Source organism: Equus caballus, chromosome 5 (assembly GCF_041296265.1).
Source record: "Equus caballus isolate H_3958 breed thoroughbred chromosome 5, TB-T2T, whole genome shotgun sequence".
NCBI classification, from domain to species: domain Eukaryota; kingdom Metazoa; phylum Chordata; class Mammalia; order Perissodactyla; family Equidae; genus Equus; species Equus caballus.
In genome coordinates, this window is record NC_091688.1 from 103869835 (window position 1) to 103896640 (window position 26806).

The window sequence follows — 26806 nt, forward strand, 5'->3', positions numbered from 1 at the left end:
GAATCCAGGAAGTGGAAGAGGTAGCTGAAACGTAGCTGTATCATTTCGACGTGCTTTCAATACGCTGTAACAGAAAATCCAACTAACAGTGCTTAAAACTTAGGTCAGCAAACTTTTCCTGTCAAGGGCCAAATAGTGACCATTTTAGGCTTTGCGGGCCAGGCTGCCCCTGTTGCAATTGCTCAGCTCTGCAGGTGTAGCATGAAACAGCCATAGACAATACATGAACAGTGAGCGTGGTTGTATTCCAATAAAGCTTTATTAATCGGCCCGCAAGCTACAGGCTGTTGATCGCTGGCACAAAATAGGATATTTAAGGTTCACTTAGCGAGAAGCCTGGCAGTGGTGGCTCCAGGGTTGGCTCAGCAACATCATGATGGGGGAGCTGGAGAGCCAGCTCTGTGCTTCCTTGTTGTCATGTGAGCAAGTAGAACAAAGACACCAGGTTACTATTTTTTAAATACGAGTTTACTAAATCAGTAGTCAAGGAGACGTGTATCCATGAAGAAATTCACTGAGAAGTTCCTCGAGGGGGAGAAGTCAGGGGTTTGTAAGTGCTGAATGAGACGGAGTGGTTCATGGTGGAGAGGCTGACAAAGAACTGAACACTGGTCCTCTGGACAGAGCAGAGTAAGTCCGCTGGGCTGTCGAGGATTTGTCAGAACCAGCCTCACTGTTCACTGGTCAGCAAAGGATCTTCGTTCGGCCCAGTCAGGATCCGATTCTGGGGTCCCCCAAAGCTCCTGATCCTTCATCCAGTTCCACAGCCCAGAACCAGTTGTGGTGAGACACGAGTGAGTTTTGACCTCCCCTAGGCAAGTCTGATGTGAGTGGACACTGACTGTGCACAGCTCCGAGATGGCCCTGACCGTCCAGGGATCACGTGTTTAGGGGGCAGTGTCTCGTCATGAGGGAGGGCGCAGCCAGAAGGGCTTCTGCTCCTGCACTCCCTCTCACATGAGGAGGAAATTTCCAGGAGCCTCCCGTCCCCTGCAGCCGTCTCACCCTATGTCTCATTGGCTAGGACAAGGTCACACGTCCACCTCCACACCCTCCACTGGCAAGGAAGGCAGGGACAGTCACAGCCCTTCCTGGGCTCCTGCCTGACACCCGAGCAGTGCTGGGGACCTCCAGCTCAGAGGAAGGGCTCGATGGCCAGTGGGAAGGCCATCAACTGTGTCCCCCAACAACCATCACTGACCTTCCCCCTTGTTTACAGAAATGCAGAGGCAACAGGAGGCAGGCACTGCTCAAGAGGCTGGAGATGGAGCGGTGTAGCACAGGTCTGCAGGAATTCGCTGGCTCTTCAGAGCAGGGCCCTAACCGTGGCTTCGGTAGTGCTGGCTGCTGGTGAGGATAATCCTGTCTTGTCTGTGGGAGATTTGGGTTTTGTTGTTCATTAGAACGCTTTAAGGGAACACCCTCCACGCAACCCCTCTTCCTAAGGACGCACAGAACTAATCTAAGCAAAAAGCTTGAGGACAGGAAACTCCAGTTTATCTATAAAACAAACATACTTGTAGTTTAAATAATCAGCCATAGGTTATTGGATTTCTTCTCTCTATGTATACGCTACTTTTATGAGAAACTGGCAAAGTATGTATACACACACCAACGTTAGGGATTTAGTAAGCAAAGCCATTTCCAGGGGATGTTATAATTAAAGTCACACTAATTCAGCCCAATCGTTACACACCTAGTACGCCTCGGTCTGCGCTGTGGGGTAATGATATAATTATAACCCTGGAGCGTTGCAGGACACGGGAGAAAGAATGAGCTCTTCTTTTCAAGTTGTTATGTAAATTGTATGTTACTGTTGTCTAATTGTTTGTCAGGGGAAGGCAATGAAGAATGATGAGAAAAGCACAGGTTTTTTTGCGGCTGGCACTCCTAGGATCAACTGCCAGCTCTGGGGGCCGGCATGGTGGTATAGCAGTTAAGTTCACACGCTCCATGTCAGTGACCTGGGGTTCATGGGTTCGGACCCCAGGTGCACATCTACACACCACTCATCGAGCCATACTGTGGCAGGTGTCACACATATAAAGTAGAGGAAGATGGGCACAGATGTTAGCTCAGGGCCAATCTTCCTCAGCAAAAAGAGGAGGATTGGCAGCAGATGTTAGCTCAGGGCCAATCTTCCTCACCAAAAAATAAATAAATAAATAAGCCCAGCTCTGCCACTCAGCAACTGCCTCAGTGTCCTCATCTACGTGACAAGAGTTTTTGGGTATCCTCAAGGGCAGTTTTAGTACACAGGAAGTTTATTCAGAGGCTTAGTTTGGTTTTTAAAATTATGTTCTTTTATTAAAGTGACAAATTGAAGAGTTGATCTTCCTTAAGCTTTTTTTGTAAAGATTGGCCCTGAGCTAACATCTGTTGCCAATCTTTTTTTTTTCCCCTTCTCCCCAAAGCCCCCAGTACATACTTGTACATAGTTATACATTTTTAGTTGTGGGTCCTTCTAGTTGTGGCATGTGGGATGCTGCCTCAGCATGGCCTGATGAGCGGTGCCTTGTCCATGCTCGGGATCCAAACCAGCGAAACCCTAGGCCGCTGAAGCGGAGCATGTGAAGTTAACCGCTTGGCCATGGGGCCAGCCCCTTCCTTAAGCTTTTAAGTTTGCCTTCAAATCTTATTGATCCATTTATAAGTCTAGCAAATTTTAACACTCTCTTTTGAGGGGGGCCTATGACTAATGTTTGGTTTCATTCACAAATTGGGTAATTGAACAGCTTCACATGTTTCAAAGTGCATTTAGATGTTTAATGTATTTGATCCCTTTCTTAAGGATTTCAATTGTATGACAACAAATAAAATTTCCTTAGTATTCAGAAAAAAAACTTATAAGTCTAATAAATTATGCTTACAAATATGGGAAACTATACTTCCCTTAGATAAGCTTAGTGAGACCTCAAGTTGAAATCACACATTTAATGCGGTATTCAATTACACAATTTAAATTGGGGTTACAAGACTGTCACTCTGTCCCATGGCCAAATTTATGTCAGCATCAGAAATATGTAACACTTGCATAGATTCCTTAGCCTGAAATATTAATATTAAACAAGTCTGTCTTAGTCTGTACAAATCTCACTGAAAGTCACCAAGGTTATTTCAAGCGAGAGACGTGGCGCTTCAGCCACCTGGAGTGAGTCCCTCGCACCTCACCGAGGAAGGGGTTGCGTCTTCCCGTGTGATTCGTGAGCTGGCTTTCTGAGTTTCCTTCTGAGGTTACTAAAGACGAGAGATTTCAGCTGGCGGCTGACTGGTTCTTGTTGTTGTCTCTACTTGGAGGTGTGAATGATATTTATAGTCGCAGATCAATTCCAAGAGGCTGCTGTTTGTGTCACCCTGTCCCTGGAGCCAGGTTATACACATTTCTGTGAGTTCACGCCAGGAAGCTGTAACTCCTGCCTGAGGCAGTCTCTTGGTTAGGTTTTGTATTTCCTTGGCAAAACCTTAAGATCTGTACGCACGTCCTGTCTTCTTCCACATTCCTAGAGTCACATAACACTGGTTGTTAATATTGAATATGTGCATTGTATTTGGGTATTGAGACGATAGCTGATTGCATTTCATGTATCTCTCATGGCTTCGCTTGTGGTCACAATATGTGAGGTCAGTCTATTAGCGATCCGTAATTTGGACTTGGTACCTGCATTGATGAATGCACAGCACCTACCCCAGTGATGGGACATTGCAGGCACCCAGTTAGCCACGGCCATTACCACTGTTTTTACAACCATGATGCTAACGCATTTTCTTAATAACTTACCCTGCTCGTTTCCTCACTTCCCTGGTTGGCCAGCGTAAATTCCATCGCCCGTTTCGATATCATCATGCCCTTGCATAAACCCTCGATTGTCTTGTGCTTTTCTTTCCTCATCGTTCTGCTGTGTAAACCCATCTCTCCACCTGCTGCATGCCTGCTCCCACACAGCTGCACGTGGCCCGAGCAAAACACACTGCCATGCTCGTTGGTCCCCTTTAAATTCTTGTTCACTCACTTGAATGCTGCCTGACAATCATAGTGTGTTTTCCTAGTCCACTCACTGTCCCACCGTCCTCAACAACTATTTCATTGCTTTTCATCTCTCCTCAAATTGTCACCCTTACTCTGAGCCCACAGGCTTGCTTCTAACGTCACTAATAAAATACCAGCACTCAGATCACAACTTCCACATACTCCCATCTCCATATGCAACCGCCTCCCTGCGTCCATGCCCATTTCTCCTGGAGGAACCCTTAGCGAAGGCCAACCCTCTGTATGTGCGCTGGATCTCGTCTCGTGTCTATTGGAGGGCACTGCTCCAGAAATCTCTCCTCTCTGTACAGAATTATAAAAGTTTTCCTCTCTAATAGATCTTTCCCATTTTCCTACAGAATCACTATTAATTCTCCCATGTGTTTTCCAATCTTCTCTTGTCTCCATTTCTTGCCCAGTAAAGCTCCCTTTCTTTACTTCCCTTTACAACAAAACTCCTTAAATGAGTTGTCTCCATTTCTTTCCTCTCATTATCTCTTGAGCAAAGTGCAGTCAGGCTGTTGGCACACTGCTCCAGGGAAACTGTTCTTATCAGGGTTACGAATGATTTTCTAAAGCCCGTGGTCAGTTCTCGGGCCTCATCTTACTTGACCTAGCTGCAGAATTTAATACTCTTTCTTCAACATATTGTCTTGTTTTGTTTTTTCTGCTACCCCATTGGCAGTTCCTTCTCAGCCTACTGTGCTTTTTCTTCTCTTCTCCCTGCTCTCTTAGCATTCAGTTAAGAAGCTCCATCCTTAGATCACTACACCTTTCTCTCTACACTGTCCCCTTGGTGCTATCACAGAGTCTCATGATCTCAGATGCCATCTATACACCAATGGCTCCAAGATTTATGTCTCCATCATGGACCTGTCTACCTGACAACTCCACTTGGAAGTCTAATGGGCATCCCTAACTTCGCACTGTCCAAAATCTGCTTTCCCCAACAAATTTACCAGTCTTCTCCATCTCAGGAAATAGCAGCTCTAGCCTTCCATTTACTTAGGGCAAAACCCTTGGAGTCATCCTTGAGTCCATTCTTTTTCTTCCAACCCATCTCTGATCCATCAGCAAATCCTATCAGCTCTATATAAAAAATATGTCCAGAATCCAACCCTTTCTCGCCACCTCCACTGCTACTACGGTGATTCAAGCAGCCTCCTCTCACCTGGACTTTCAACAACAGCTTCCTTGCTGTTCCCTCTGCTCTTATCTTGCCCCCACCTCAGTTTATTCCCAACGACCAAATAGAATGTTTAAACACATTGAAATCGGATCGTGTTACCCCTCTTCTAATGATGCGCATCTCACTTAGAGAAAAAGCCAAAGTCCTCACAAGGGTCCACAAAGCCTTACATGATCTCAGAGTCCTTCTTGTCTCAGATTGCATCTTCTACTGCAGTCCTCCTCATTCACTGGACTCTAAAATGCCAGGTATACGCCCCCTTTGAGGCCTTTGTGCTGTTACTAGGGGTGCTCCTCCCTGGATGTCCATGCTTCTCACGCCTCCGCTTCCTTTAGGTCTTCAGTCAGTGGCCACCGCATCAGACAGGATGGGCTAGGTTATGCTGCAGCAGCAAGCAACCTCCAAACCTCAGTAGCTTGAAACAAGTCATGATCCCTGCCCATCTGGGGGTGGTGGGCTCTGCTCCATGTTGTCTTCACTCCAGGTTCCAAGCTAACAGAACAGCCACTCTTGGACCATTGCTGTGGCAGAAGGAGAGAAAGAGCATGAAGGATCATACACCAGCCCTTAAAGCTTCCATGCCAAAGCAGCATACTTCACCTCGACTCACAGTTCATCAGCCAAAGCAAGTCACTGGGCTTCCCTGATTCCAACGTAGCAAGGAAATACAACCCTACCATGTGCCCAGAAGAAGAACCAGAAATACAGATGAACAGTCCTGGAACAGCAGCAGCGACTCAGTCATCATCTGAGACCTTCCCAGCCACGCTGTGAAAAAGAGCCAGCCTCCCCACCACCTCCCGCTTCCTATCCCACTTACTGGCTTCATTTCTCTCTTCAGGACCTTTCACTATCTGCACACTCTATACGTCGCTTGTTTATCTTGTTTACGTCATTCTCCATTAGAATGTAGACTCGAAGGGCAAAGAGATTTTCCCTGTTTGATTCAGTACTGTGTTCCCAGTGCCTAGAATTGTCACTGCTACATAGAGGCTTTAGACAAAAATGTGCTGAACAGACGAGCGAATGACAAGAAGGATACAATTAGTGATCCACGTGAGAAATACGATGATCTTGGGATTTGGCTTAACCAGGTTTGGTACCACCCGATTCCTCGACAAATTTGAGTATGCATCTACTGTATGCAAGGCTGTATGCATCAAGGAGAACATCCCCATCCTTGAACATACCAGATACAGGGGGAGTTAGCACCTTTCTTACTTTACACCGTTTCTGCCAATGGAGGGCAAGGAGCTTCTTGACTTTTGTGGAAACAAGAGTAACAATCGTCTTGTTTTCAGCTAAGATCTGGCTGCAATCAAGCTTTCTTGTCCAGAAATACTAGCAAGTCTCATAGGTGACAAGCACGCTGCCTAATTTCTCCTGCCTGCTCCATTTGCATTTCATCACATGTGCAGACCCTCCGTAAACAAAACTCGCAGCATCTTATTCTGAAAAGTTGTCATCAGCCTCTGTGCATCATGGTCTTCCTAAATGAAACAAATAAGGCATTTCTCATTTGTAATTAAATAATTCCTTAGAAGGCTCTGCCTTCTACCAAAGATTCACGGGGAATCCATTTTCACACAGCGATAATTATACTCAGCACTGAGGGTAGACACTGTGGTGTGGGCTGTGGATATTTATCAGCTCATCAGAAGCAAATCATAAAGGAACTTAGTACGGAAGCTAAAAACAGATCTCAGTTAGTAGGAAACGAAGTTAAGATGTTAATGCTGAATCCCAGGCTAGATTGCTTCCCCACTTAGGGATATTATTGCTGAGTCAATTATTTCCACCAAGATTTTTTTTTGCAAGGACCACATCCAGTTGTGTAAAATATTTGAGGGAGCAGTAAGTACATTTGCGTATGATATGCACATCATTTGTATAGGATCACATACCATCTTCAGGAAAATTCTAAGTGAAAATGAAACTAGTTATATTTTCTCTTATTATGCATTCCTTAGCGTCTGTGCCCCAGTCTTCCAGGTTCCCCACTGCCTACAGGAGAAAATGCAGTGTCCTCTGCCTGGTGCCCAGTCCACCTGTCCTACCATCCCTTTCCTGTTCCCTACGTCCTCTTATGCACCAGTCACACACAATCACACACTGTTTTCCACCACGCTGTGAGAGGTCACTCAGTTGACTGTCCACGAGCCACTTTCTCACTTTCTTCTTTGCTAGCCGAACCATAACCGTCTCCCTTCTGGCGTTTGTGCTCTGTATGCTCAGGGGCCTCACCGAGCTCCAGGGCGTGGGCTTTGACTCGTCCACAGCCAGCCTGGCGGATCCACGCCCCTGGGAAGTGACTGGTTTCGGCACGGTCATGTGCTGCAGTCCTGGCCAATGAGAAGTAAAGGGAAGCTGTTAGGAGATTTCTTGGAAAGTTTCCTGAGTCTTAAAAGAGGACACAGAAAAGACAGAGACTCACCTCTTTTCTGCTTCTGGACGGGGCTACGGAAGGAGGCGATGCCTGGGAGAGCTTCAACAATATGACCATGAGAGTGGAGGGTGCTCATGAGACAGCAGAGCAGAAAGATGGAAGGAACCTGGGATGTGGAAGAGGTCATCGTGTCCCGGCTTAAGCAATCATAAGAACAACTTTACGACTTCAGTGCCAGGCACTGTCATGAGCGTTTTATGTACATTAACTTATTCGGTCCTCACAACTGTCATATGCAGTGGATGTTCTTGTTATTTCCATTTTACGGTTGAGCAAACTGAAGCAGAGAGGGTTGAAGTGTCAAAGTCACTCTCCTTCTTTGTTTTTTCAGCGTTTTATTATAGAAAACTTAAAGGATATACTAAAGTAGAGAGTAGCATAATGAATCCCACGCACACATCAGTCACCCAGTTTAAATAATTATCCAGGGGCCAGCAGGGTGGCCCAGGCAATGAGTTTGTGTGCTCCATTTCTGTGGCCCAGTGTTTCACCGGTTCGAATCCTGGGCGTGGACCTAGCACCGCTCATCAGGCCATGCTGAGGCGGCATCCCACATGCCACAACTAGAAGGACCCACAACTAAAAGATACAACTATGTACTGGGGGGTTTGGGGGAGAAGGAAAAATTAAAAATTAAAAAACCTTTAAAAAAAATTACCCATCAGGGCCAGTCTCGACTCACTCATGCCCCTGCCCCTTCTTCCTCTGCCCCAGGTTATTTTGAAGCAAATCCCAGACCTCACATTGTTTCATTCTGGATCACTCCATGCGTGACAAAAACCGAAAACTACTTTTATCTGGGTCTTCTGTTACAACTAAAACGAGTCTCTAAATATTAATAACTTTCTCCTCATAAAAATCTGAAAATGTATATAAGCTGAAGGCAAAATATAAAAATCACCCACCATGTGACCACCTGGCAATAACGGCTAATAATAACTTGGTGTTCTTCCTCTAAGTATTTTGCAGACTTTTGTTTTGAATACGAGATTGCTTTTTTCCACTTATTTTGGCCTGAATGTTTCCCATCCTCGTTCCAGTCCCATGGTCTCTGGGTGCTGGGCCCCCTCTGTCCTTTTTTCTTCCAGGAACCTGACCAAGTGCTTGCTGACCTCCACCATTGGACGTCAGTGACATGCGGCAACTGTCTGTTCATCCATGTTTCTGACCGGACCAGCGCACAATGAGGGCAGGGACTCTTTCTGAGTTGGCTTTTTTTTTTAATCTCTGGTGTCTATATTGTTATAAGAAACAACCTGACAAGACTCAATATTGCTGGGATGGTGTTGACCACGGGGTGGCCTGCATCATGCGTGTCCCCTTTGCAAGAATCCAGCGAGGAAACTTTCCTCTCAAAAGCTGTGTTGCTCCTGAAAAACAGGTGTGTTCTTTAGTGGACACTGCGAACGCTTGTTGTATCAGTGTGTGTGTCCATTTTCGCTTTGGTCACTGGAGAGCTCAGAGCCGAAGTCGTGCTTCTAACTCTGGGAAGGATTTTCAATTTTCAAGGCATGAACTCTCCCACTAGTCTCACTTCGTTTTCCCTTCACCATGAATTCTTTATATTTGGAATAATGATGTGGCATCGTGACAGGACCACTTTCGACATGTTAATTCATGAGCTTTCTTCTCTTTTTCCTTCCATGAACGTAGCTTGCAGGTTCTGTGCCTTTTTGCTTCCAGGTGGTAACATTATGGTTGACTTCCCTTTCTGGATTTGTTTAGAAAAGTCTGAAGTCTTTAAGGAGGTTGACCCATGTGTCCTGCATGAAGAGAAAGCGCTTCTGAGGAAATGTGGAAAGGGGGGCGTTTCTCCCAGATTGACTCAGAGATTCCCAGTCTCCTTGGTTCTCTGGGTTTAGAGAGCAGACGGAAGCAGGACCCCAGGTGGGAGCAGTGGCCAACCTGCGTGCCCAGCAGTAACAGGCTTGGGTTAGAATTGTTTGATTTATAGCAAACGAAGAAATAGAATATTTCCTGCATGACTGAATTTGTGGACTGGGATTCATATTCAGTGCAGAACCTAATGAATTCGTGAAAGTCATCCCCAATCCTTTATGGAACGAGCCAGTGAGCAGACAGACACTAGAGAAGAAAACCGCCATCATTGTGGAAAGACTTGAGCTCTGGAGGCAGACCTGTCATTACGGTACTTCAGGCCCTTGGTGTTTTCCCGTAGGTTTCTCCACGTGCCTCCCAGCTGTCGTGGCAGCGCCCGGTCTTGCCTGCTGCAGTGCGTCCTTCGCCCAGCTGTCAGGGTTGTCTTTTTCAAATGCAGGTTGATTTGGGTCACTCCCCTCCTTCAAGTTCTCCATTAAATCCCATTTGCCCTCCAGATAAAGCTCAAGGCTAGAAGGGCCTTCATCGCTTGCTTCTTGCCTACCTTGGTATCCTCATCTTGTAAAAGCATCCCCATTCCTACCCAAACTGGACGCTCCAGCAATAGTGTCCCGCTCGCTGTTCTGCGAACGTGCCAGCTCCTTCTTCTCTTCTTCTCGCGCGTGCTGGTCTTCTTGCTCATGATGCCTTTGCACTGACCGAGTCATCCCTCTTCAGAACTCTTCCCACGTGCCACTGTCCTCCAGGCAGCCTTCTCCAACTCTGCCCTCTCCGCGTGGGTTAAGTGTGGCATCTCTGCTGTGTGTTCCCAGAGGGTCCTAGGGTGACTCTGTGCACTTATCACAGTGATTTGAACTGCATGTGTCACAGTAACAAAGGACATGCAAGCTTGTTTACAACTGGGGTTCTGGTATCCACAGATGTTTGATGCATGGTAGAGCAGGAGCAGGAAGACATTGCAGGGAGGGTCGTCGGGCGTCTAGAGGAAATGAGGAAGAAGTCTGGTACTGTGGTTCACACTTGGCAACAGGGCCTGGGGGCAAAGAGGTTTGAAGCCCAATGTGAGGACGTGTCATCTATGCCTGAGGCAGAGGTGCTAAACTCTGCCCCAATATTCATTCTCTTCCTTTTAGTAATGAAAACCCCTCCAGGTTTTCAGGTGGTCACATGGTTATCCAGCTAAAGATGACATTTTCCCAGCCTCCCTTGTGACTAAGTTCAGGCCAATGGAATGGAAGTAGAAGGGACGCATAGAAGCTTCTCTGTCACTACTCTAAAGACAGAGCTGCGTGCTCCGACCCCCTCTCTACCCTTCCTGCAGGCTGAAATGCAGAGATAGGTGAGGAAACCTGGATTCCCGCTTGATCCTCTGGCGCAGAGCTGCCCACCCAGGCTGGAGAGCTTGCCTAGCTCATTGTGGTCCATGAGAATGAAACAAACTCCTGCTATGTTTGGTAAAGTCTTAACTATTTTCCAAGTATCCCCTCCAGAAAAGTGTTGTGGGATTTACCAATGGGAAGGGGAACCCAGGGTGCGGTGGGGGATTATAAGAAATCCTGCTGGAGTGCCTCTCCTGTAGCAGGCCCTGGGCAGTGGGGGGCCATGCAGGATCCCATTAAGGCTTCATGTTGAGCCCACAGGACACTCAGCATTTAGACTTCTGCCCACATGGGCCTTGACTGCCAAGCGAGTAAGGACCAAACAGCACCACTTATGGAAGAATTTTGCTTCCCTCTTCCCCATCCTTCTTTAAGACCAAAAAGCGCTAGAGAAGAAAGGGGAGGGAGGAAAGTGCGAGAGAAGAGCACACTCCCTTCCACGGTGGACAGCAGGTCTCCTGAGTCAGGAGGGAGATGATGAGGTTGGGTATGAGTTTGAAGCTTTAAGCTGGATCAATTGTATTACATTTCATTTTTTTGTATCTGAAAATGAGCATAAAGTGCTAAATAAAATGTTATTTAGGGCAGAGGGAGTGAGGTTCAACAGAGCTTTTTTGGGGCAGTCACTGGAAGAAATAGTATTTTTCATGTTTGGACTCTACTCAGTTTAGACCAGTCAATAAACTGGTTACAAACTGAAAAAAAAAAAATAGCTAGAATTATAGCTCTAGCCCTCCTCCCACCCTGGTTTGGCCGAGGCCCGCTACCTTAGAAAAGACACATGTGTGTATCTGTGTGAAGAGGGGCTGGAGACAGGGGTGAGTACCGGAGATCCAGACGCGGGAACCCCAGCGGCTCAGAGGCCGAGGGCTGGTCAGCAGCGCCCTGCAGGGCTTCAGAGGGCAGGTGCTTCTCCTCCACACCCACCCGTGTTTCCTCTTTGTGGGACGAGCTCAGTGGGAGTAACTCTCTCGCCTCTCTAGGGCTCTTTACTCTCTCCCTCCCAGGACAGCTGGAAAACTTCACTGATTGGCGACTTGGGGATGAATAAAGGGCACAGTCAGCGGAACTCCTCCCTACTCCTTCTGAGAGTAAGTGTCCCAAGGGCTGTATACTTGATGTCTCCACACACAAGTGGCACAGGACACGGACCCCACCTGGGGACCCTGCAGTGGTTCAGGGCTCCATGGGTCTGGGTGGCAAAGGAAAGGATTAGCATTGTTGGGCCCTCCCAATGCAACCCTGAGGGCATCCACATGGACAAGCAGAAAACAGCACACTCCAGACAAGAGAAACAGCGGCCCAAGGACAGTCCAGGAGACATGATCGGAAAGCAGCTCAAATTATCAAATTTCCAACCCCACCTTGGCACTCCCAGAGAGATGCAAAAAAAGAAAGTCTGAGGAAGCCATGTGGCAGGTGAGGCTGGTAACAGAGCAGATTTGGGGGCAAACTCTTAAAGTGACTTAACCTGGTTCCATCAGGATGGCAATTAAGGGAAGATTTGTGCTGCAAGAATCAACTAATACTTGAAGACCTCCTGATAGGTAAATAATACTATTCCAGGTGTTTTATGGAGCTTAGGGGACAAGCTGTCTAACACCTAATACGTTTATAGTCTAATACAATTTACTGAAATGTCAACTTTTCTTCCTGCCGCGGAAGGAAAGAAACCACATTTTCCTCAGAGGTTTCCACTCATTCTTTGAGTTTTATCCCTCCTTGTTTTATTGATTCTGCAGCTTGGTGGGAAAGGTATGAGATTAGATTAAAGGAACCAACCAGTGAGATCCAGCTGAACCGCTCAAATTCCATTGAAGGACTGAAGATTCTCGGGACGCAGGGTTTTGCAGATGTTCATTTCAAACCACCTTTTAAAAAGTAGAGGTGCAGGTACATGTGCTTCGCCATTCCTAACTGATTTTTATCTTGTAGGAGAAAATTCTGAGCTCAGCACAATTCTTGTCCTAAAGAAGTGTTTCATAATGATGCTCATACAAATTCTTGTTACAACACAGCTAACAAGAGCCAGGTTGGTTGTGGTTGAGTTATAGCTACCATTTTGTGGGCCAAGTTTTTGTAAACCAACCAGATCATTGCCTTAATTGGGGTCATTTGGGGGTTTGGGGTGGTGCAACATGGTCACTCCCTCTCACTCCTGAGGTTCATTAGTCATTTCATGTGCCAAAGTGCAGCAAGCACCAAGAGGTCAGATCGCATATTTGCTTTGGGAGAAACAGCAGGCTTCCAAGCATGTGATGCTGGAGGTGACTCAAGGCGTTGAAAGTGATTTTTCTTCAACTTGCTGGAGTTCTCCTCTCTGTGAAGTAGAGAGAACAACCTCAGGGTACAGTCGCCTGGAGGGAGGAGAGCCAGCTGGGGAGTCAGGCAGTTCTGTGCTCAGGGCTCCACCACTCACTTGCTATAACTTTAGGAAACTCATTCACCTTCTGACTCAGGGTTCTCACCTGCAAAATGGACCAGAACCCTTTGCCCATGGGGTTGATGCTGGGATTAACGAGATTGCATATATAAAAGCCCGATGCATGGCAGGCACTCAAAAAGGGCAGCAAAATAATGTTGATATCAGACACAAATAACAGAAAATCCAGAGTGATTTGCTGAGTCCAGGCAAGAGGAAATGAGCACTTCAGAAAAACACGTAGTTTGGAAAATGTGATGTCAGTCAAGTTGGGAGATCAGGAGGAATGACCTGAACAAAAGCAAGAACTTTCGTCCCACTCGGTGCCAGGGCTGCAGACATTCTCAAAGACCAGCAGGAATCCTCTTCCATTGGCCTCACTCCATCCTGCTGGATCCGTGAGCTCCAAACACACACAGCCCCGAGACAGCGAGGGAGCAAGAAAGGCCAACCAGCAACAGAATCATCGTCTGGCCCTACAAAGGTTTCTCAAGGAATGAATAGAGATTTTCTTTAACCGAATAATGGTTTGTGCGGATTCAAAGCTTTCAGAATGGAGGAGTAAGAAGCTGGGTAGACCCTCTCCCCAGAAAAACAATCTCACCGGTGGAAATCATAGACAACAATCATCTGCAGTCTATGAAAATTGTCCTAAGGGCACACAGCAAATGGAGAATGATCCTAAATCTTGGTAAGAATGGCGACGGTCTGTGGCATCTGAGCCAGAACCCAGCCCTGGCCTTCCCACAGCTCCACACTGCAGAAGCTCTACTCCAGCACCGCGGCCAGGAAGACGGGGGGCTCCCTCTCCCTCCAGCCCTGGTTTGGAGCTATGGATTCGTGTGCGGAGGGGCAGACTGCCATTTCTCATCTTCCCAGCCCCATGTTGCAGAAGCTCTGTTCTAGGCAGGCATGGCCGAAAGGATGGGGCTGCCCCTCCTCAGCCAGCTCTAGCTCAGGATGGAAGCTCTATTCTAGGCACAGAGGCTGCAGACACTGGCGCCCCATTGCCCCCATCCCAACATGCTTGTAGGGTGGAAGTTCCATGCCAGGAGGGGACAGCCAAGAAGACGAGGGGCTGCCACCTCGCCCGCCCCCCAGTGTGCATGACTAGGGCAGGGGTCACTGTGGTAAAGCTGGGCTCTGCCCGGGGTGAGGGCCGGCCACAAGGATGGAAGAACTCACTTGGAACGGTGTGGAGAACTGAAGCCACCGTTGAAATCCATGGAGATCTTGGTGGAGAGCAAGCAAGAGGCGGCTGGTAGTTCCATCGTACAAGAAAAGTGGCAGAGGAGAAGCTTAGTGGAGAGAAACCAGAGGAGGGGCAGCTAGAAGAGCCCTCCTGGGGTCACGGTCACTTCTGAGTCAGGAAGGACGCCCACGCCTGCTGGCCTGTGCCCACTCAGGAACAATCAGAGCAGGGTGGGGACCGCCGGAAAGTGTCGGTCGTGCTGTGCACAGAGCTGTCAACAGGGCAGAAGCCACACTGGCACAAGGGGCTTAGACACAACCTGTGACCAACACTGACTGAACAAGTGACCCTGACCCAGTGGCGGCTCCTGGAGGCCAGGTTTAAAGATGCAGTCACACTGTCCCCCAGGCATCTGGAAGCTGTGTGAATGCCCAAGGCTGCACCCTCTCAGGATTGACCAGAGAGGGTTGTCCACACAACAGTGCCTCACCGAATATGGGCAAAAAGGAACCCCTGAGCTGCGACAGAGCCCTACAGACCACACACGTCTACCCTTGGAGGGCAAACATCTATATAGTGTCTGGGTTTTCAGGCCCAGTGCTTTGTGCCCTGTGGTCACCTCTCTGGCCAGCCCCTCTGGATTGAGGTTTTACTGGGGTTTTGCCATTGGACACTATCCTTGGGGTCTCCCTGGGCTTCACGCTCTGAAGCAATGGGCCGGTTCCATTCTCCCCATGGACAGTGAGACAAACCCATGTTTCTTCCTACCAATGGTGTCAGGTCTGGAACAAGGTCTACAGGGCTGGAAACTCCTTCTCCCCTCCACGTGGTGCTTCCTCGTGATGAGGGAGAGGAGCTTATCTTGGAGGTCCCTCAGGCCGTGATGGCATCAGCCACCTCAGTTTGAAGTTTGCAATCAAGCAGGAGTGGGTGATGGTAACAGAAACAAGTCAGGAGAGAAGCCAAAGCAAAACAGGACTACCAACACACCCAGACCTTCCCTGGAATGTCTCCAGGCTAGCGAGCTGTCGGTGCCGAGCCCCCAGGAGCAAAACAGAGAGGAGCCTGGGGTGGCACGGTCTCGGGAGGTGCAAGATTCTGTCAATTCAAACATGGGAATAAGCTCCGAGAGAAACCCCGGGTTCCTGCGGGGAGAGGTTGTGCCCAGGAGAGTAGGGACAGGGATGAGTATGGACAGGGAAATGGACAGGGACGAGGATGCACAGGGAAACGGACAGGGACGAGGATGCACAGGGAAACGGACAGGGACGACAATGCACAGGGAAACGGACAGGGACGAGGATGCACAGGGAAACGGACAGGGATGAGGATGCACAGGGAAACGGACAGGGATGAGGATGCACAGGGAAACGGACAGGGACGACGATGCACAGGGAAACGGACAGGGACGAGGATGCACAGGGAAACGGACAGGGACGAGGATCCACAGGGAAACGGACAGGGACGAGGATGCACAGGGAAACGGACAGGGACGAGGATGCACAGGGAAATGGACAGGGACGAGGATGCACAGGGAAATGGACAGGCATGGGGGGGCACCACTCAGGCTGAAAAACCATTCTAACGTGTATGGCTATTTTTACTTTTCAGCTAACCGCCGACTAGAAGCCAGCCCTGGTGGTCTCGTGGTGAAGATCTTGCGCTCTCACTGCCACGACCTGGGTTCCTGACCCCATCGGGGCACCACACCACTTGTCTGTCGATTGTCGTCCTGTGGCGGCTGCATGTTGCTGTGGTGTGAAAGCTATGTCACCGGGATTTCAAGTGCCAGCAGGGTCACCCATGGTGGACAGGTGTCAGGGAGCTTCCAGACTAAGACAGGACCTGGCCACTCACTTCCGAAAAGATGGGTCACGTAAACCCTGAGAACAGCAGCGGCACAGGAAGGTGAGAGGGTGGCCCAAAGGACTGGGCAGGGACACAGTGTCACTGGGAGTTGCAGTCCACTCCACGGCGCTAACGTCAAAGGAGACTAGAAGTCAAAGAAGCAAAGAGTGAGCGAGCGGCGGTGGGGGACCGTTAGAGGCGGGCGCCCGCAATCAGCAGGATGACGTCTCACATGCGGCCAGTGAGGATGCTCCGGAGAACCTGCGCGTTCCCACGTCCCACAGACTTCTGAGCACCTCCGTGTGCCAGCCTCTGTTCTGGGCCCCCAGGGGCTGTCGGCAAACAATCAGTCGAGGTCTCTGTCCTCAGGAAGCTTGCATTCCAGCAGGTTTCTCGTTGAACAGCAAACCCGTGGGTGTGTTTGGGAGGTTGGCACACGCCTTGTGGATTGTGGTAGCTACAGCTCACTCATGGCAGTGACGGCGAGGATAACTGAGAGCCATTCTGGGCCCACCGTGGGCCAGGCGCCGCCCCTGCCTTCTGCACGGCAGCTTCTTCGGCCCTCACTGAAACCCTCGGGTTCTCTTTTCTCCTGAACCGGTCACTATGGCTAAGCAGCGTGGCATGCTCTGATGGTGAATCAGCCCGCTGTCTGGGACAGCCCGCCGTGCCCTCCCCTCCCTGCCACACCTGCACCTCCTTGGGGCTGAAACAAATGTCATCGGTCCCCTCAGAGCCATGTTGATGGAGCAGATACTGGGCTGGGGTGAGGGTCGGCTTGCCGGAGGAGGTGACACTGGGCAGACCAGTAAACATGTCCCAAGTCACACACAGGCCATTCTAGGACGTCAGCACTCAGAGTCCATAACGCACATGTTGTCCGCGGCCACAAAGGGCCAGGAATGACAGGCACCGCCAAGGCTACTTGGTTGTTTAAGCAATCAGAGTTTATTGATAAAGGGAACAGAACAAGCAGGGAAGCAAACAACAAATCAGTGCTTACAACATCCACACCACAGTCAGCCGGGAAGTCCCCATAGTTTGTACAGTGGGCGGGAATGCCCATTGTCCTGGTCTGAGGCAAAGCGTCCTTTCCTCAGTGAGACTCCCAATTATTCTATGCCTATGACTCCCTTTTATCCTAAGGTTTCTCTAGGTTCTGACTCAGGGTTTCAGACATTTAGATACTCTGAGTTATTTCTTCTTGTTCCCATGGATGGAGTGTTTTTATCTTTTTTGTTCCCACGGATGGGATGTTTCTAAAGTCCCATCAGGTGCCCGTTGGGGTGGCCAGCCCAGACAAGGAACATGACGCAGGACATATTCTTTGTAACTTGTGCCTTAGAGTCAGGGCCGAAGTGGCCATCTTTGGCCCTGAGCCAGACACATTCCTTCACGTAGGGCCCAGGCCCAGTGTCCTTGGAAGGCGGGGAGATCAATGAACTCCATACAGCACGAGTGTTGTGGCAGGATGGAGCAGAAATGGGACCACTGTAACCCCATTTTATAAATGAGAGCACCAAGGCACAAAGGGCCACGGGACTTGCTCAGGTTCCCACACCTAATAAATGGTGGAGATGGGATTTTGGTCTGACTCTCGAGGCCACGCCTTCATCCCTGCACTATTCCGATAAAGTCATAAAGACAACTTTCCTTATCATAGTTCAAGGGTTTGAAGATGCCTGTCTTTCCCATTTTAACATCTCTATGCTGGGATGTGTCATATGATAGATGTGACAAGGATATGCAGCATCAGTTTAATTGGCAGCATTCTGTCTTCCTCCATGGCACATAAAATAATAGTGCATCTGGCAGAAAAGTCACCTGAGGGGATGAAGCGCTGTGTTCTTTCAACAAACATTGATAATGTGCCTACTCCAGACGGCTGTACCAGGCGTGCTGTGCAGAGGAGTGGGAGACACAGAGTCAGAGGATTAAGGATCGCCCACAATGCAACGTGAGTGTGCAGTGGAGTCATGCCTGGGAGGGTGTGGGAGCACAAAGGGGGACACTAGCCAGAGGGCTCTGGGAAGCCTTCCCAGAGGATGGAATATGGGTGGTTGGAGGAAGGAGGTAAGTTTGGGGGGACAAAAGTGGCTCCATCCTGAGGGAGGATAAAATACGGGGCAGAGAGCAGTTCACGATGAGGCTTGAGGCGCTCAGCACCATTGATGTAATGATGCATGACTCAGCTGGACCACGGAGGTTCATGGATGTCATGCTGTGCACACTGCAAGCAACGAGGATCCACTTAAGGAGTGCGAGCAGGCCATGGCCAGAGCCCATGTTGGGAAGTTCCCTGTGGGAGCTTGGTGCCCAGCGGTTTGAACTGGAGGCTGGTTCAGGGGCTGAGACGGTCATTGAGAAGGCCAGCATCCAGGGAGCCAGTGTCAGAGCGCAGAGGAGGAGGTCTGAAACTAGAGATGAAATTGGAGAGGCTTGGTGACTGGAACTGGGGGCGAGGCGGAGAGAAGAGTCAGGGACGATTTCCAGGTTCTGCGCTTGGACAACTGGCTAGGTGGTGATGCCGCTGACTAGGGCAGAGAATAAAGAAAAAGGAACAGTTTAGGGAGAAAGACGATGTGTATGATGATGTGCGTGTTGAGTCTGAGGGTTCTCCACCATAAGGAGGTGGCGTTTGTGACTAAGTGGAGCCTTCAGGTTTGAAGACAGAGTCAGAGGTCAGTAACATTGGGAGTGAGTTAAAACTGTGGGCTCCTTAAGGGGGGAGACTCTGTTTTTCTGTCTTCCCCCTATTTTTAGTGCCTAGCTTGGGAACTGGCACATAATCAATGCTCGATAAACAGTTGCCCTTATGTAAGTATAATGATCATCATAATCTATGGTGTCTATGAGAACGTGTGTGCGGAAGTGTGTCTGCATGTGTGTGTGTGTGGTTACAGTGCTTTTTTTTTTTTTTTTTTTTAAAGATTTTATTTTTTCCTTTTTCTCCCCAAAGCCCCCCGGTACATAGTTGTGTATTCTTCATTGTGGGTTCCTCTAGTTGTGGCATGTGGGACGCTGCCTCAGCGTGGTCTGACGAGCAGTGCCATGTCCGCGCCCAGGATTCGAACCGACGAAACACTGGGCCTCCTGCAGCGGAGCGCGCGAACTTAACCACTCGGCCACGGGGCCAGCCCCTACAGTGCTTTTTATATGCTAGGCACTCTTCTAAGATCCCTGCAGGCTTTAACTCTCGTTTCCTTCCTGAAGTAACACATGAGGTATGTACCACAGTTACCCGCACCTTATAGACGGGGCCACTGAGGCACAGAGAGCCTGACTAACTTGCCTGCTTCCCAGAGCGGGAAGTGGTTGAGCTAGGATTTAAAGCAGGGTGACCTGGCTTCTCTGTGCCTTTGGTCTAGTTTTTTGTTTTAAATAAAATTTTCCTTCTTTTAGCAATTGGTAAAGAAAAAATTTCAGCACACAAAAGGTTAAGCTCCAGCGGTTTGGAAGTTTTATTCTTTCGTCTCACTTGGCAAATGCACATTCATATGACAAGATTCAGCCTGAGCATCACCGTCTTTATGAACCTTTCCTTGGCCCCAGGTCTTTTCTTCCAAAGTTAAGCTCTCCTTCCTCTGGGCTCCCCTATACCCTTAGGATGCTGCCATTAAAGTATTTACCACTTTGTACTGAATCTTTTTTTTTCTCAACTTGAATCCTTCCTGAAGATGGAGACTAGCGTTTGCTAATTGAATGAATGAAGAAAAAAGGTTTTCCTCATTTTACTGACATTTGACAAATAAGGTGTTAGCGTAGACAGCACACTTCCTGCTCTCTCCGAGCTTCCAGTGCAGCTGCAGGGACCACCACAGAAGGGCCACCTTCCCCCACACACAGAACCTTGGAGTACGGTGTGTTGCCACAGGTCAATCAGCCACAGCCGCTCCTCATAGCAAGAGCCGAGCTTAGGGCCTCATTGCCTCTGCCTCATCCCGTGTCCAGGGAGGAAGTGAGGGGTGCTCCCACGATGCCTGTAGGGGGACATCCACGCGCTCCCCCAAAGCTGGAGCCCAGACAACATAGACACCAGGTGCTGACACTGGAAATCCGGGAATTCCTTTAATATTCAAGATCTCGGTTTCTTCTCTTTGATGTAACGGGATCTAGGAATGCTCAGAACACCCCCTGAAACCCCTGTTTCCTAAAGACCTGTTTATATTAGTCCTTGCTCTGTGTTTATTTGGGAGTAAAATCCACGTTTGGAATCCTCGCAGCATATGGTGAGTGTTTGCTGTACGGGGTGGGGTACCTGTTTCTGCATCATGTGACGAAAGTGCAGCAGCTGTAATACCTCATTACAGGGCTTCACTTTATTTAATTAAAAAAATAGCACTGCTCTACTTAACAATATTATCCTCGTCCCCCACCCACCCGCAAAACCTGATCTGCAGTTTCGATGCCTCTGCCGTAATCGCTTCGGACGGTCTGCACGTGACGTGGGTGAGCTCGAGGATCGGCTTTCCATCTCGTTGCTTCAGACGGTGCTTTCACTGTGAGCCATTAGTCACCAGATGCTGACAAGTGTTTGTACGGATGCCATCTCCCCCTTTGTTTATATGCAAGTGCAGCAACCGAAATGATTTATTTATGCCTTAATTAAAATTTGTAGATAGACCAGTGAGTTTTAGCAGTGACTTTTCTAATTTGTGGGTTCCAGAAAGAAAAAAATCAATAACCTGATACCATTTATGTTTTTATAGTTACCCAGGCATTTATAATGCAGACCTGCCACTCACCTGCAGCCTCCCTTGGAGGAGAGTGGTCCTCGCCACATAAATCTCCCCCAGAGGCCGAGAGGGTCCATATTTCAGAGTCACTTCCCTTCTGTGTCAGCTGCGAGTGAGATGTTACATGCTTTCCATTCTCATGGTTCTCATGGCAAGGCACAGGCTAAAATTCACATTGAAAGTAAATTGATGGACTGTAAGTTTTATAATACCTGACCCAATCTGTAATGACTGCTTAGAATTTTAATAATTTAAGCCCAATGAATGTGATTCCTGCATATCGCTCTCCACATTGAGAATGTACCCCATAGGGTCTTTGGAAAGAACTTACCCCAAATGCCGAGCTTTTATGGGAACTTAATATATTCGACATTGCAGGTGCATAAATCTCCATGAAATTGCACCAAGTTAACGTATTTACTGGTGCATGCAATTTAGTAACTACTTTGTAAAAGTCTAAATAAAGATAGATAAGACAGGTAGATATGGAGAAATAATGAGTAAATGTTCCAATGTATATTAACAAGATGAGTTAATTGCCTTCGCAAGGCTATCAGCCTCACTGGAAAAGAATTAATTAATTTTCAAGGTGTTTGGGATGGTTTTAATTGCTGTTTCTCAAAGTCTGGGGGAAATGAGCTGTTTTTGCATTTTCTGCCAAACTCAAGTTATTCTCTCCCCAATAGTCAGAGCTGGGGGGTGCGAGGGGAGTGATGACAAGCTGGGTGGAAAGAGAGATGCTCAGTTTTGCTCGCCTCTCCCCCCGCCCCCCGGAGATAAAGGCACAAGTAGCGAGGAAAAGCTCATTTTATTCAGAAAATCCTCTTAAGAAGGACCCCGCTTGAGTTCCTGCAGCCTCCTCTTCTTCAGAATACGAATCTTCCGAATCTTCCGCAGTCCATGCTCACACTCATGCGCACGTGTTTGACTTTTCCCCTTCTCTCCTGCCTCCCCCTTCCCTTAGTTTTTGCAGTTCAGCTCTGGCAACATTCGAGTCAAGTGTCAGGCAGCACGTTGGAAACATCTGGCCATTCTACAAGAAGACTCCCTCCCCCGCCCCCAGCTTACCTTTGGAGGACAGAGTTTGTGTCCTTTCCTGGGGGCAGATTTTTAAGTTCGTGGAGATAACATTTCATTTCTTGGGAACTATCTAACTCAAATATATATGTGATTTTAAGCAGCAGCACCCTGTCTTCAGATAAAATCTTGTACAGAAGCTCATTTCATAAATTGAGTGAGTATGAAACTGCTGCTCTGCTGGAAATGGTGGATTTAAAATAAATGATGAAAGAGATGGGCTTGTCTGCTACTGTCTTCCATCCTGATGTGGTCCATGGGCGTCTTGGGGCTACTTAGGGCAGAGGTGGAAAAGTCACTGAACTAATTACTTCGGGGCCAATCACAACAGCAACATCTGTGAATTTGGGCCAGCAAGAAATGAAAAAGCCCACCAAACCTTGCCATGGCCTCCCTCCTTCCTAAGCAGGTCTCCTCTCCTCCTTGGCCACCTATCCTGTCTATTTCAGATACACTGAATGTCTTCCTCCTCCTGGAGCACAGAGCATTCGCTCCTAGCCCTAGGCTTTGACATGTTCTTCACTGGGCTTGGAATACGCTCAGTCTTCTCCCCTACACATCCCAGCATCTACTGGCTCACTCCTACCAACCCTTTAACCTCGAGTTCTCATGCTGGGCGAAGCCTGCCCTAACTCTCTGTGTCTCCCCAGGATGTTTTCCTGTGATATCAAGCCCTTTCACAGTCAGCACACAATGCTCTGAATTTATAGTCTTCTTTAGTTTCTCTCTTGTCTGTGAACATTGATGCAAAATTCCCAAAGGAAATAGAGCAAAACCAAGTTGAGTTTATTCCAATAAAAATGTTGATAAAACACTATACCCATTTATGATAACAAATGAACAAAAAACCTTAGCATATTAGAAACAAGAACATCCTTAGTCACATCAAAGTTTTTTTTTTTTTAACTTTTCTTTTTGAGGAAGATTAGCCCTGAGCTAACTGCTGCCAGTCCTCCTCTTTTTGCTGAGGAAGACTGGCCCTGACCTAACATCCATGCCCATCCTCCTCCACTTTATATGTGGGACACCTACCACAGCATGGCTTGCCAAGCCATGCCATGTCCGCACCCGGGATCGGAAATGGCGAACCCCAGGCAGAGAAGTGGAACCTGTGAACTTAACTGCTGTGCCACTGGGCCAGCCCCAAAGTCGTTGTTTTTTTTTTTAACTCAAACAACCTACAGGAGGTATACTCACAGGCAAACTATTAAAAGCTTCTTCCCGAAATTGGGAATGAAATGCCTACTATCGACTTTATTCAACATCACACAGAAGGTCACAGTCAGCGAGTGAACAAGAGTCTGAGAGGATGAAGATTGTGATGGAAGAAAACTGTCATGATTCACAGTCGACCTGACTGCACAGAACGTCCAAGAGTCTAAGACGAGCACAATTAGAAACTAATTTAGCAGTTCTCTGGATATGGTCAGCATACAAACGTCAGGAGCTTTTCTTTATACCAGCAACAACAAATTGGAAAACCATATTTCTAAAAGATACCATTTATAATATTTATGAGTACACGTAAAGAAAGAAGTGCAACACCACTACGCCATTAAACGTGATTTAGAGAAATCAAAGACGTTAGGTATGTGGAGGGATAGACCGTGTGTCTGCATTGAAAAAATCTGTATCATATATATATAAACGTCAGTGCTCCCCAACATGATCCGGAGATTTCAACGCAACCCTTTTCAGAATCCCAGCAAGTTTTTTTGGAAATTGACAGCTGATTCTAAAATTTATACAAAAACGTAAATGACCAAAAATAGCTAAAACGGTTTTGAAGGACAAAGGTTGAGGACTTGTACAACTGTATATCAAAACGTACCATAAATGTCTAAAGTACACTTGAAAAGAATGTGTTTTCTGTGATTGTTGATTTTAATGTTCCCTACATATCCATTGGATAAATTTTTTCAATCATGTAATTCATTTCTTTTGCATCTTTTCTGATTTTATTTTTGGTCTGCCTATTCTATCCTTTACTCAGAATGTCTGTTTAAATTTCCCATTATGGAATAAATTTAACAAAAGATGTGCGAGACTTCTGCTCTGAAAACTACAAAATGTAATTGAAAGGAACTAAAGAAGACAAATAAATGGAGAGACACCCCATGTTCATAGATTGTAAAATTTAATATTGTGAAAGTGGCAATACTCCCTAAATTGTTTCTAGATTCAACACAATTCCTGTCAACATCTCAGATGGAATACACTCTGAAAATACACTCAAATAGCCAAAACAATCTTGAAAAAGAACAAAGTTAGAGGACTCACACTTCTCAATTATAGAACTGTAGTAATTAAAACAGGGTGGTATTGGCAAAAGGATAGGTGTATAAATCAATGGAATAGAATTGACAGTCCAGAAATAAACCCTTACAGTTACGGTCCATTAATTTTCAACAAGGGGGCCCAGACATTTCAATGGGGGAAAGCACAGTCTTTTAACAAGTGGTGCTTGACAATGGATATCCTCAGCAAAGAATGAAGTCGGACCCTCATCCCACACTATATACAAAAATTAACTCAAAAGGCTTTGTAGACCTAGATGTAGGAGTTGAAACTAAAACACACACACACAAAAACAGAAGTAAATCTTTGCAACCTTGGATTAGGCAATGGTTTTGTAGATGTGACAACAAAGGTACAAGGGATAAAAGAAAAAAGAGCCAAATCAAAATTACATAGATTTTTAAATAGATTCATCAAAATAAAAAAGTTATGTGCTTCAAAGGACAGCAGCACAAAAGTGAAATTGAAAATCACGTATCTGATAGAGGACTTGTCTCCAGAATGTAAAAAGTACTCCGAAAACTCAAAAATAAAAAGACAAACAACACAATTTTAAAATGGGGAAAGAATCTGAATAGACATATCTCCAAAGAGGATACACAGATAGCCAACAAGCACATGAAAAGATGCTCAACATCGTTAGTCGACAGGGAAACGTAAGTGAAAACCACAGTGAGATACCACTTCACACGCACTAGGCTGGCTACAATTACGAAAATAAAAACAAAAACCCCAGACAATTGCAAGTGTTGACAAGGGAGTAGAGAAATTGGAAGCCTCATACATTGCTGGTGGGAATGCAAAATAAGGTAACTACTTTGTTTAGCAATTCTTCAAAAGTTAAATGTAGAGTTAACCATGTGACCCAGCAATTCCACTCTTAGGTATATTGAGATAATTGACAGCAATACCTCCACATGGAAGGTTGCACAGAGATGGTCCTAGGAGCATATTCACAAAGCCCCAAACTGGAAACAACCCAAATGTTCACCAACTGATGAGTGAAGATATAAAATGTGGTATATCCTTACAAGGGAATGTTACTTGACCATAAAAAGGAAGGAAGCACTGATACACACTGCACCATGAATGAACATTGAAAACATTATGCTAAGTGGAAGAAGCCAAACACAAAGGCCACGTATGTGTGACTTTCTACGTGAAGAAACATCCAGAAGAAATATGGCACATCCATAGAGAGTAGAGGTTGCAGGAGTTTGGCAGGGGCGGGAAAGGGGAGTGCATGCTCATGTGCATTTGTTTCTTGCAGGGAGATAAAAATGTTCTGAAATTAGATACTCGTCATGGTGACACAACTCTGTGAATGTACTAAAAGCCACTGAATTATACACTTTAATAGGGTGAGTTTTATGATTGAATTATATTTCAATAAATCTCTTATTAAAAAAATCTCCCACTGTGATTCTGCATTTGTCTATTTCTCCTTTTTTGGTACAACTCTGCTTAGTATTTATTGAAAATATGTTTTAGGGAAAAAAATTTGACTTGTGTCTTCCTGGTAGAATGATCCTTTTATTATTATGAAATATCAATCCATCTCCAGTATCACTTCTTGCCTTTAAAATCTGTTTTGTCTGACAGTGGTATATCTACACCCTGTTTGTGTTAGGGTTGCATTGTGTTTCTTTTCCACACTTTTGTTTTCAGCTCTTCCCTGTGCTATATTTACATTGTATCTCTTGTAAGCAGCACACAGTGTTTTCTCTGTTTGTTTAACCTAGTCTTTGTCCTTTAATTGGAATTTTGTTTGATTCATCCAGTCTTTGTATTTTAATTAGAATGTTTACTCCATTTAAATTTAATGTAATTACTGATTTACTGGGTTGAAATCTACCATTTTGTGCTATTCATTTATTTCTTCTACCTTTTCTTTTCTTTTTTTCTTTAAAGATTGGCACCTGAGCTAACATCTGTTGCCAATCTTTTCTTCTTCTTCTTCTTCTCCCCAAAGTCCCCCAGTACATAGCTGGATATTCTCGTTGTGAGTGCCTCTGGTTGTGGCATGTGGGACGCCCCCTCAGCATGGCCTGATGAGTGGTGCCATGTCCGCACCCAGGATCCAAACCAGTGAAACCCCGGGCTGCTGAAGCGGAGCACGTGAACTTAACCACTCGGCCATGGGGCTGGCCCCTATTCTACCTTTTCTATGATGCTTTTTCTCTCCCTTCTTGTCTTCTTTTGGGTTAAGATTTTTTTATTATTTCATTTTCCCCTCTATTATCTTGTTTGTTATACATTCTTTTATTATTCCTTTGATGTTTATCCTGGAGACTCCAACATGCATATTTGACTTTTAAAATCTAATATGATAACTCTAGTGCTATGATGTACT

At 46.8% G+C, this 26806-nt stretch overlaps 1 long non-coding RNA gene across 1 annotated transcript; it reads left to right on the forward strand.

Annotated features, from left to right (window-relative positions):
- Window positions 1-3491: 3491 nt before the first annotated feature.
- Window positions 3492-20968, forward strand: LOC111773634 (uncharacterized). Its single transcript, XR_002808337.2, has 3 exons — window positions 3492-11971; window positions 12816-12912; window positions 16106-20968. It is a non-coding gene; the product is annotated as an uncharacterized lncRNA (long non-coding RNA).
- Window positions 20969-26806: the final 5838 nt, after the last annotated feature.